Genomic DNA, 5,488 nt, shown 5'->3' on the forward strand with positions numbered 1-5,488 from the left:
ATTCTCCTGTAACAACCCTTGGTGAGAAACTGGATTTGATGCCCATTTGGAAGTATCTGGAAAGAAAGTTAGAGGCCGTAGAACCTTCATTCATGCATTCCTTCAACAAATACTTCGGGAGGGTCCATCAGGTGGCAGGCATTGGATACAGCAGTGATTAAAACAGACATGGGGATCAGAAAAGTGACAAAATAAGCCATTAAAATGTAAAGAATGCTACTTGGTGATATGTTACAGAGAAAAATAAAGCAAGATAGGGAATAGAAAAGAGGGGTCAGATAAAGAGAAGGGAAGATTATAGGGACAGAAAGAGGGAGGGAGGAGAGGAAACTATTTTTTTTTTAACCACGGTACTTTGGACCAGGTCCTGAACTTTGTCTGTGTTATCTCAGTTAGTCATCACAACCACTCTGCAGAATAGGTATTATTATTCCCCTTTTTTTTGGGTGGTAGGGGACGGAGTCTCACCCTGTTGCCCAGGCTGGAGTGCAGTGGCGCAATCTCAGCTCACTGCAACCTCCACCTCCCGGGTTCAAGTGATTCTCCTGCCTCAGCCTCCCGAGCAACTGCGACTACAGGCGCATGCCACAACGCCCAGCTAATTTTATGTATCTCTAGTAGAGACGGGGTTTCACACTGTTAGCCAGGATGGTCTCCATCTCCTGATGCGGTCCTGTGATCTCGGTCTCGGTCTCATGATCTGCCCGCCTCGGCCTCCCGAAGTGCTGGGATTACAGGCGTGAGCCACCGCATCACAACCACTCAGGAGAGTAGCTATTATTATTCCCACTTTACAAAGAAAGAAATGGATCAGATAGGTTAAGTAAGCTTGCCTGGGGATCAGCCCTGGCTGGAGGGAAGAGTTCTGACCGTGACTCCACCCAGACACCCCCACTGCCACCCCAACTGCTTAGGGGAGGTTGTGAGGAAATCCAAGGCCACTCCTCCCAGGAACAGTTCACTCAGCTTTCACAGCCCTGAGGCTCTGTGATGGGGGCCCCAGCATTGCTGAAGGAATATCCTGGGTAGCTAAAGTACAGAAACATGACAGTGAGGTGGACGGAGGGATGTGTGCAAAATAAGGTCCTAAGAACCCCTCCAGTGTGCAAATTGCTCTGGCCCCAAAGCACTTCTATGAACGCTAGTCAGAGGCTAGGTGTGGTGGCTCACGACTGTAATCCTAACACTCTGATAAGTGGATAAATGTGGGAGGCTGAGGCAGACCGATTACCTGAGCTCAGGAGTTTGAGACCAGCCTGGGCAACATGGTGAAACCCCATCTCTACAAAAAATACAAAAATTAGCTGCATGGGCGGCATGCACCTGTAGTCCCAGCTACTTTGGGAGGCTGAGGCAGGAGGACCACTTGAACCCAGGAGGTCAAGGCTACAGTAAGCTGAGATCATGCCACTGCACTCCAGCCTGGGTGACAAAGTGAGACCCTGTCTAAAAAAAAAAAAAAAAAAAAAAAAAAAAAAAAAAAATTCCACTAGTTAGGATAGGTACTATTGCCCCATTTTTATTGATGTGGTAGCTGAGGGCTGAGATTTCCCTCAGGACCCACAGCTAGTAAATGGCAGACCACCTTCTTACAAGTGGTTCTGCTCCGGCATTTAAACCCTTCTTGCCTCCTCCAAGCCTGTGTGACTATAAATGTTAATTGGTAGAGGAGAGGTACAAGCAGGGTCACTGTGGAAAGTTCAAGGCCAAGAGCTAGGGTCAAACTCCCACAGTTCCCTCCACCCACAGTGGCCTTTGTGACAAGAAAGGGGCGGGGTGGGGACTGTGAGATCTGGAGGCTACCAAAGTTTATAGAGCCTGGGCTGTCCTTTTTTTTTAATGGTTGAGGCACAACCCATCCCTGAGTCACTCCAATGAGTTGAGGCATCCCCAGGCATGGACCCCCCTAGAACCCAAAGAAAAGTGGTCCCTAATCATTGGATCAGGCATCCCAAGGAGAGGGCCCTCCAAGGATGGGGCTGGGGAAGTGTGTGCCACTGCAGACTACCTGGGCTCCACATATTTTCCACCTTGACCCCCAGGCCCTCCCTGAAAGGGCAGACTTGTGCTGAGCTTTAAGTGGTTTCTGTGGTTTGGGGGTGGGGAGGGAGGGAAAGAGATGTTGGGGACTGCTCCCCAGTTCCAAGCCACCACCACCACCTCCCATCCCTTCCAGAGTGTTTGCCCCCAGCATGGAGATTTCCCCAATAAGGGGACTGGGCACGTGGGGACGAAAAGATTCTCTGATCCCTATCAGCCCCTTCCTTACATAAGATTGTATTTGAAGAGGAGATGACCACTGCCCTGCTTTGAAAGGACCGATTCCTCCAGACAAGGGACTGTGATTGCAGTAAGAGGGAGAAAGTTTAGGCAAGAAGGGGAACTGCCCAAAAGGATAACCAAGGGAGCTTCTTGCCCTGGGGAGAAAAAAAACTCAAGCTATCCATGCTTAAGGCAGGGGAGAGGTAGAGAATGCCTAGGAAGCATGTGACACTCTTAGGCCAAGAGGCCAGGACTCTGTCTTCTCAGTCTCCAGTCACTTCCTCCCCACCCTACACAGCAGCACAAAGCGGCACAACCGGGGGAGGCAGCTGTGCCTGCAGTGTCTAGGGATGCCCTGTGTCCATCTGCAAGCATTCTACGTGACCTCCACTCTGTGCTTGCGATTGGTGGGTAGTAGGAGAGGTAGTCAGGAAGGGCCCCTGGAGACCCAGAGTCAAGAGGAAGAGAGGCCTAAAAAGGAGAAAAGATAGAGAGGGGAGAGCTGGAGAAGAGCCATAGACAGGCAGGAGCTGGCAAGGAGAGACAGAGAGATGGGGGATAACTGAGGAGTTCTGGGCAGGAGGGGAGCAGAACTGCATCTCCCCTACACTCCCACCCCCGATATGCTGCTGGCTCCTCCTGTCAGCTGGAAGGTGCTGGGTGTGGGGGGGTGCTGGGTGGGGGATGCCAGGTGGGGGGTTGTTGGGTGGGAGGTGCTGGGTGGGGGGTGCTGGGTGGGGGATGCTGCATGGGGAGTGCTGGGTGGGGAGTGCTGGGTGGGGGGTGCTGGGTGGGGGTTGCTGGGTGGGGGGTGCTGGGTGGGGAGTGCTGGGTGGGGGGTGCTGCGTGGGGGATACTGCGTGGGGAGTCCTGGGTGGGGAGTGCTGGGTGGGGAGTGCTGGGTGGGGGAGTGCTGGGTGGGGGGTGCTGGGTGGGGGAGTGCTGGGTGGGGAGTGCTGGGTGGGGAGTGCTGGGTGGGGGAGTGCTGGGTGGGGGGTGCTGGGTGGGGGGTGCTGGGTGGGGAGTGCTGGGTGGGGAGTGCTGGGTGGGGAGTGCTGGGTGGGGGGTGCTGGGTGGGGGAGTGCTGGGTGGGGAGTGCTGGGTGGGGGAGTGCTGGGTGGGGAGTGCTGGGTGGGGGAGTGCTGGGTGGGGAGTGCTGGGTGGGGGGTGCTGGATGGGGGAGTGCTGGGTGGGGGAGTGCTGGGTGGGGGAGTGCTGGGTGGGGGGTGCTGGGTGGGGGAGTGCTGGGTGGGGGAGTGCTGGGTGGGGAGTGCTGGGTGGGGGGTGCTGGATGGGGGAGTGCTGGGTGGGGAGTGCTGGGTGGGGAGTGCTGGGTGGGGGAGTGCTGGGTGGGGGGTGCTGGGTGGGGGGTGCTGGGTGGGGAGTGCTGGGTGGGGGGTGCTGGGTGGGGGAGTGCTGGGTGGGGAGTGCTGGGTGGGGGAGTGCTGGGTGGGGAGTGCTGGGTGGGGGAGTGCTGGGTGGGGAGTGCTGGGTGGGGGGTGCTGGGTGGGGGAGTGCTGGGTGGGGGAGTGCTGGGTGGGGGAGTGCTGGGTGGGGGGTGCTGGGTGGGGGAGTGCTGGGTGGGGAGTGCTGGGTGGGGGGTGCTGGATGGGGGAGTGCTGGGTGGGGAGTGCTGGGTGGGGGGTGCTGGGTGGGGAGTGCTGGGTGGGGGAGTGCTGGGTGGGGGGTGCTGGGTGGGGGGTGCTGGGTGGGGGGTGCTGGGTGGGGGAGTGCTGGGTGGGGAGTGCTGGATGGGGGAGTGCTGGATGGGGGAGTGCTGGGTGGGGGAGTGCTGGGTGGGGGAGTGCTGGGTGGGGGGTGCTGGGTGGGGGAGTGCTGGGTGGGGAGTGCTGGGTGGGGGGTGCTGGATGGGGGAGTGCTGGGTGGGGGAGTGCTGGGTGGGGGGTGCTGGGTGGGGGCTGCTACAAGGCACTTGACCTCTCACTCCAAACCTGCCCAAGGGGCAGAGCCCACAGACCAACATCCTGTTCTGTGCAGAGACTCATACATGGATGCGTGCGCCCACATTTACCAAAAGAACACAGGGATAATCAGAGCCTCAGAGGCATAGACACACACCCTCAGACTCCCAGTGCAGAAGGTCCCCAAAACTTCCCCTCCTCTTTCTCACTACTCATCCACTGTCAGTGACCTTAGCAGTTGAAAAGTCCTTCTCCACTTCTACCTTTATCCCTCAATCTGCAGCCATGGGGAGACTCTGGAAGCTACCTAAGAACAGAGGTGCTGATGGTAGCAGAGTGTGAAGCTCCAGGGTTGGGCAGGAGTGGAGGATGGCGAGAAGACAAGGCAGAAAAGGGAAGAGACAGCTGCCTGCCCTCTCCATGCCAGGTGCCACGTGCACCAGATGGGGGAGAGTGGGTGAGTCACGAGGCTGTGGCATGGCTGACTCCTGCTCTGCTGTTTACCAGCTGGGAACGAGAGCAGGAGGAGGTGCCAGGGAGCCTCTTGCTGCAGCCTGGCCCCTGGCCAGTTGCCTGTTGGGTAACCAGGAGAGCCAGGCCCAGCTAATCAAACTCTGGGCCCAGGCTGTGCAGGAGAAAAGCAGCACCAGGATCCCCAGAAGCCTCGTCCTCTTGGCCCCCCCTCAGAGCCTTCACTGCAGGCCTCAGTGTGGGCCACTCAGTCTGGGAGCCTTTCCTTCTCCCAACGAGTCCAGTGCAGGATCTCTCCTCTCCTCTTCCCCACCAGGGCTTCTCTGCCTCCAGGCACTCCTCCAGGCCTGTCCCTTGTCCCAACAGTTGAGGAGCACGTGGAAGCATCGGGGGTCAGGGAGTCCTGGCAAGAGCAGCAAGGGTTACAGGCAGGGGCCAAGCAGGCAGCGGCCTCAGGGAACTGAACAGTCACTGGGAGGAGTCTGACTGCATCTTAGAGAAGAGACAGAGTCCCCCAAACCTGCCCCCTCCATCTCCCCTATGCCTGTCACCTGTCTTAGGTAGAAATCACAGGATTCTGAAGTCACAAAGACTTGGGTCCAAATCATAGCTCACCCATTTATTGTTCTTGTGTGAGTCCTTGGGCAAAATCACTAATATCTCTGAGCATCCCTCCACTCACTGATCAATCTGGAATAATAATGTTTCCCTGTGGTGGGTGTTGTGAATATTTACACAAAGTAAAAGCATGGATTTACATAAAGGACCCTGCAAATGACCCAGCACACAGTAAGTGATCAATAAATGCTACTTCCCTTCCTTTCTCCTGTCCT

The 5,488-nt window shown here is 56.9% G+C and overlaps 1 long non-coding RNA gene across 1 annotated transcript in view; it reads right to left on the reverse strand.

The window, feature by feature from the left end:
• LOC144331175 (uncharacterized) overlaps nt 1-5,488 on the reverse strand; it is a 31,825-nt gene that overhangs the window by 20,660 nt on the left and 5,677 nt on the right. The window lies entirely within an intron of this gene.

This window comes from Macaca mulatta, chromosome 1, assembly GCF_049350105.2.
Source record: "Macaca mulatta isolate MMU2019108-1 chromosome 1, T2T-MMU8v2.0, whole genome shotgun sequence".
NCBI lineage: Eukaryota > Metazoa > Chordata > Mammalia > Primates > Cercopithecidae > Macaca > Macaca mulatta.